At 40.5% G+C, this 5,719-nt stretch overlaps 1 non-coding gene across 1 annotated transcript; it reads right to left on the bottom strand.

Annotated features, from left to right (window-relative positions):
- Positions 1-364: 364 nt before the first annotated feature.
- Positions 365-436, bottom strand: Trnaa-agc (transfer RNA alanine (anticodon AGC)). Its single transcript has one exon. It is a non-coding gene; the product is annotated as a tRNA-Ala (tRNA).
- Positions 437-5,719: the final 5,283 nt, after the last annotated feature.

Below are 5,719 nucleotides of genomic sequence, written 5' to 3'. Positions count from 1 at the left end.
GATATCATCAAGGATATGTTTACTTATCACACTGATTGTAGATTTGGATGGATTGATTAAGCGGCAGGGCAGGTGGTCGTGGAATGCAGGTTTGTGATCTTTTAAAGTTAGAAATGCCTCCTCCTTTTCGCCTAGTTTTTCAATGCGGTTGCCCAGTTCAAGATTTTCAGCTATTTTTGCAGACTGCATTCAACTTCTCTACAACTTTGCCACTTGATTTCTTGTACCTTTTTGTTCCATTTTCCTTTATTAACTTGCTGTAAGCAGTTGTATTCATTTTGTAATAATTCATATATAATATATAATAATAAATAATGTTAAGAAGGAACAGAAATTACACAACTAAAGAAATGAGTGAAAAATGTGGTTCAGCCAGGAATCAAACCTGGGTCTCCAGATTGCTGGTCGGATGCCTAAACCACTCAGCCACTGAACCAACCATGCTGGCAATGCAGCTGATAATTGACCTTCATGTGGTTAGGTCCGAGGAGATGTACATAACATTTTTCTGCAATCAGGAACACCTCACTACCCCCTGGTCGATTGGCGATGCACGGCCCTATCCCCTGTGAAAATTTACGAAGAGTAAGGTTGGGGAGAGGATTTTGAGCAACTGATTGCCTCCTTTCCCTAGGATCACCACCTATATAATATATAATATATATTATTGGATTGTACCATGTAATGTCCCTTTTTCTTTTTTGTTTCTTGGAGTGGGCTCTGAATTGTATGTCAGTTTGTGATCATATCCACTTTCTTTGAGTGCTTGCTGGTAAGGGGGAATTGATTCTTCAAATATTTCTCTGCTGGGTAAAATGTCAGTTAGCCTTTTGTCGATGTTGAGTGGTATGTGTTTTAGTAATGCTGGTGGTGGTTGCTCTGTCGGTGGACGTACCATAGTTTTTTGTTCGGCTTCATGTATGGCTTTGCAAACTGAAAGACCATTGTCATGGTACAGTCCAACCTCATCGTATAATTTAGATGCGATCAAGGAGAGCATGTACATTCCTATCAATTCACACATTTCTGCTCCTTTATATTAGCCCATTGTAACATCAAACTTGTCCTTTGTTTCCTTCTTGGTCCATGGAGAGTTTTGGTGGTAACAGAGTGATTTTTTGCGTGAATGATAATTTGGCGGTCTTGTTGAGTGATTGTGGTGAATTTGGAGGCATCATCTAACGCATTCAGTAGCAGGTCTTCAGATATGGATGGATAGAAGTCGCACACGTCAAAGGTGATAAATGCGTGCTTTTCCTTTTCTGGGATTGCCTTGAACCATTCTATAGTGTTGTTAGTACTTTTCCACAGGTTCACCTTGGTTTCTTAAATTACTTCTTTGTTTATGTGGTTGAGGATGTTTTTGGTGATGATGCCAATTTCAGATTTGCTTGGATTAATGAGTCTGCAGGTCGGGTTGTTGATGAAATCCACAAAACCTTCAGTGCTAAAAGTCCCTTTTCTTGACTGGAGTAATGCAACATAGCCGATGAATGTCAGTATTGTTAAAAAACTTGGCTTGTATATTCCCGCGTTAACTGTACGGAACATAGAGTGACTTTGAATTATGATAAAGAGGCAAGACTGTTGACTGACATCACTGGAGTTGAGGGTAATTTCAAGCTATTTATTAAGTTAGTAAATTAGGAGACAATAAGAGGTTTGTATTAACAATAGTTTCTCCCACAATATGTAATACCTGGATTACCCAGGAGTTATTACTTAAACTGCTTTATAGAGGCCCAGGTTTTGGAATGATACAGGTATCGACTGAATAAATTCTTCACATAAACAAAATAATGGATAAATAATCCTCTTACATTGTAGACAGTTGTCCAACAGGTCACTTTGCGACTTGCGCTTTTATACACGACACCCCGCGCTTGCACACGGTTGATCTCATTTCGAAGCCATCCAAAGCAATGTGTTCACTTTTTTGTCAGGTTGATGAACAAGCGAGTGACTTTGATATTCCTGCCATTACTATCAAACAGGCAAGGGATGATATCATTAGCTGGAAAGCCCATCAGCTACGTTCAGTCCACCAAGCTGAGACAAAGCATTCAGTTTTAGCCAAACTCGACAGCCGATGGGTGCTGTTAGTCTAGTACTGGGCAATGAAATATATGCCCCGAAAATATCGAGAGGCACAGTCAGATTGGTTTGCGAAACGAGGATTGCCATGGCACATTAGCGTTGCCATAAGACGGTCAGAGGGTTCTGAGCACTTTGAATCGCAAACACTTGTTCACGTATTTCAAAGCTGCGCTCAAGACAGTGTGACTGTGGCTTCGATAATGCTTGACTGCCTCACTACCCTGAAAAGGGAAATTCCAGACCTGGAAATGGCTTATTACAAACAAGATAACGCTGGCTGTTATCACAGCGGAAATTCAATCATCTCAGTTAAGCTGGCCGGTGATGCCGTAGGAGTGGCTGTTCTAAGAAACTACTTCTCGGACCCTGAAGGTGGAAAGAGGGTATTTGATTGCAAAGCAGCAACAATCAAAGGAGACGTTGGAAGGTACGTAAATGAAGGCAATGATGTCATGAACGCTTTACAGCTCAAAACAGCCATTGAATCTGGCCAAATCTGAACCACAGGAGTGAACGCAAGCTATGTTGCTGCCAAGCCGTCAAGTACCTTTAATATCAAATGGGATGGCATAAGCTTACTCAACAATTTTGAGTACAATGAAACTGGCGTACAAGTGTGGAGAGCATTCAATGTGGATTCCGGTAAAGTAGTGCCATGGGCAAAGTTCGAAGGAGTCATGAAGCAGCCCAAAAAAATGGAAATCCTAGAACCCCTATCGCTGAATGTAAGTGGCGCACCGCCGTTCAAGATTGTGAGACACCGACATATCAAGAAAAGCTTTGTCAAAGCAAATTTCTCAACTGAAAACGAAAACCAAGATCGAAGCAGTATTGGTCAAAATAAGCCAGATGACATGCTTTTCCCGTGTCCAGAGGAAGGATGTGTAAAAGCATGCAGTCGCTTTGCAAACCTCCAGACACACCTAGATACTGGAAAACACCAAATGATGCTCGAAGAGGAAACTCTCTATGATAGAGCTAAAAGAGAATATTCTTCCAAGCTGACGGAGGGATGCAGTCGAATTCCAACCGTTCGAGTTACTGTCCAAGCAAAGAGTGACGCCTTGCCGCCTCTTCCAATGGGTTAGGCCCTGAAGACAATTAAGAAAAAGGTGCGTTTTACAAAGAAACAGACCGAATTCTTAACTGACCAATTTCAAAAAGGGGAGCAAAGTGGACGGAAAAGCGATCCACAGGAAGTCTCGAAAGCAATGAGCTTAGCAAGAGACCAAGCGGGGGAACGCCGATTTCAACCTGATGAAGTCCTTACGTCGCAGCAGATTAGTGGCTTCTTTAGCCTTCTTTCAGTAAAGAAGCGATTAGAAGCTACAGCCGCTTGTAACGAAGCAAAAGCTGGTGAAGTCTCAGAAGTGGCCATGGAGAGTGGCGACAAGGATGAAATTTCCGCCGAAGCTGAGAGTCATCTATCTGCTGTGTGTGTGAATGTGATGAGAGATGTGGTTATTCAGCGTCCGATTGTATCTTTAGATCTTAACGTCTCCGAACTTGTACAAAAACGTACACTCACAACTTTAAGAGTGGATAGGCTAAAAGACATGTGCATCGACCTTGGGCTGGATATTTCTGACATTTCACCTCAGAAGAGGAAAAAGCCATACATCGCACGACTCACACAATTAGTCCAGGAGTGTACCTGCACTTCCAAGTAACTGAGCACTGTACGTTTCACGAATAACTGATCCGCTAATTATAAAAGGCGGTGCGTATATAATTTTTAAGAGGGCGTTGCGTGACAGCAGAGTTCTACATATTGCATTTCAGTCACTCGAGCTCGCCACTGCTTGTGGCATCTCCTCCAATTTGTGTTGACGATTTTCAGTATAGTCGAAACTGGTGAGTGCAGAAGGCGCAGAAGGGATGCAAATGCTCGAATTCATGTTCACTGGATGTGAAGCAAACGTAAACTAATGGCTGTGTGGCAAATTTAACCTGTTGTGTGCAATTCAATTGTTCAACCTGTTGTGTGCAGAATTATGCAGAATTATGGCGCAATTCACAGGGTAGGAAAAGTCGAAATTTGTTTCTCCTGTCACAGTATATGAAAATCAAGTGTAGTTATAGACATTTTAATGTTTCTAGTCATTTCAATGGCCAGTGAAGATATAACTGACCAAAACAGTTATTTGTGTACAACACGTTTAATTTTGTAATTATACATCTCATTATGGTGTCTTAGTATTTAACCGAATTACGGCCAGTGGTCATCTTTTGATTGTCAAAGGTCCCAAAGAAATAAAACCCAAATGGTAAAGAACTATCTTTCAAGGCTTCTTCGTAGTGTTATTGTAAACTTTGAGACACTACCACATGTATTTTTTGCCAAGCTATTCTAGGTCACCTTTGCCTTAATTTCAAAAGGCCGAAGATGTCGTCTCTTAACAGAGACGTAGCTCCTCCAGGAATAACACGAGACAATAACTATCACTTTATCTTCATAGAGCAAGTCCAACTCTATATTTCTATAGCTAGGAAAGTCCTTCTGTTACATTTTTGTTCGTGTGACAACTGCCCGAAAAGTACATAATTTTAGGATCGTGCTTGGTGAAATTTGAGCAATTGACTCATTGAAAGTTTTTATCGGTTTATTCCCGTTAAAGTGCATATTTCAAACATCTAACCCCATTTCCGTTTGTTTACTATATAAGGCTACCTACAGGCAAAAAATGAGCCAAATCGATTTTTGGCCGTGTCCGCGATTTTTTCGATAATCTTTGATTTTTACTGACATTTACTCTTAATAACAGTAGCCTTACACACTGAGGAGGAGAGTTGATCCTGTGGTCTTTCAGTCTATTTGATGGATATTTCCAGGATATCACACAAATAGTAGTAAATGTATCAGACAGGCATTAAGCATCACAGTTAGCTTTCGCACATCCCCTCGTAGAGCTATTGTCTCAATAACTTAGTTGATGGCAAGGCCAACTTCTTTGCCTCGTACTGATGCCCCCTGTGCCTTTCTTTTTGTTTTGTACTGTGGTATCTCGCGTCAAAGAGTATCCTGGCAATACCACATTTTTAAGAGTTTGCAACACTCCTAGCATCTTTCCTTCTAATCTGATTTTCTTCAGAATCTTTTAATATCTTCCAGTTTGAGTTGTACTTAGTTACTAGGCCGAAACATGTTTACTATGATCACCAATACGCGTTATTCCAAAATGGCTGCCATTTAAGTATTCTTTTGTTTACTTGCAAATTAGCCCTTTTTACCTCGTTCTTAAACTGGAGATTCAAAAGAATATTTTCCCTTAAACGAGGCAACAAGGGCTCATTTTCAAGTAAACAAAAGAATACTAAAATGGTGGCCATTTTGGAATAAGGTGTATAGAAAATGTCTTCCTTTAAAGTGCCTGTGAAACAAATTTTTTTCACAGAAGTATTGACATTCGGGTGCCGAGAATCAGAAAATACAGGAAAATCCATTAGAAAAGTGTTAAAAAGAAATCCTAGGGTCACGAGCATTCCAAATTTGTCCTAAATAAGGGAGACATTTTGGGAACCTGGGTACAGGTTAGTGTGAGTTGTGATGTCACAGGGTTTGTACAAGATGTTTTTTCGTGGTGTTGTCTTCATTTAACAAAGCATTTGAACCTTAAAAAAT

This window comes from Orbicella faveolata, unplaced genomic scaffold, assembly GCF_042242905.1.
Source record: "Orbicella faveolata isolate gen_17 unplaced genomic scaffold, um_ofav_v1 contig_46, whole genome shotgun sequence".
Lineage (NCBI taxonomy): Eukaryota > Metazoa > Cnidaria > Anthozoa > Scleractinia > Merulinidae > Orbicella > Orbicella faveolata.
Note: the sequence above shows the minus strand (reverse complement) of the source record. Positions and strands in the feature narration are given on the sequence as shown.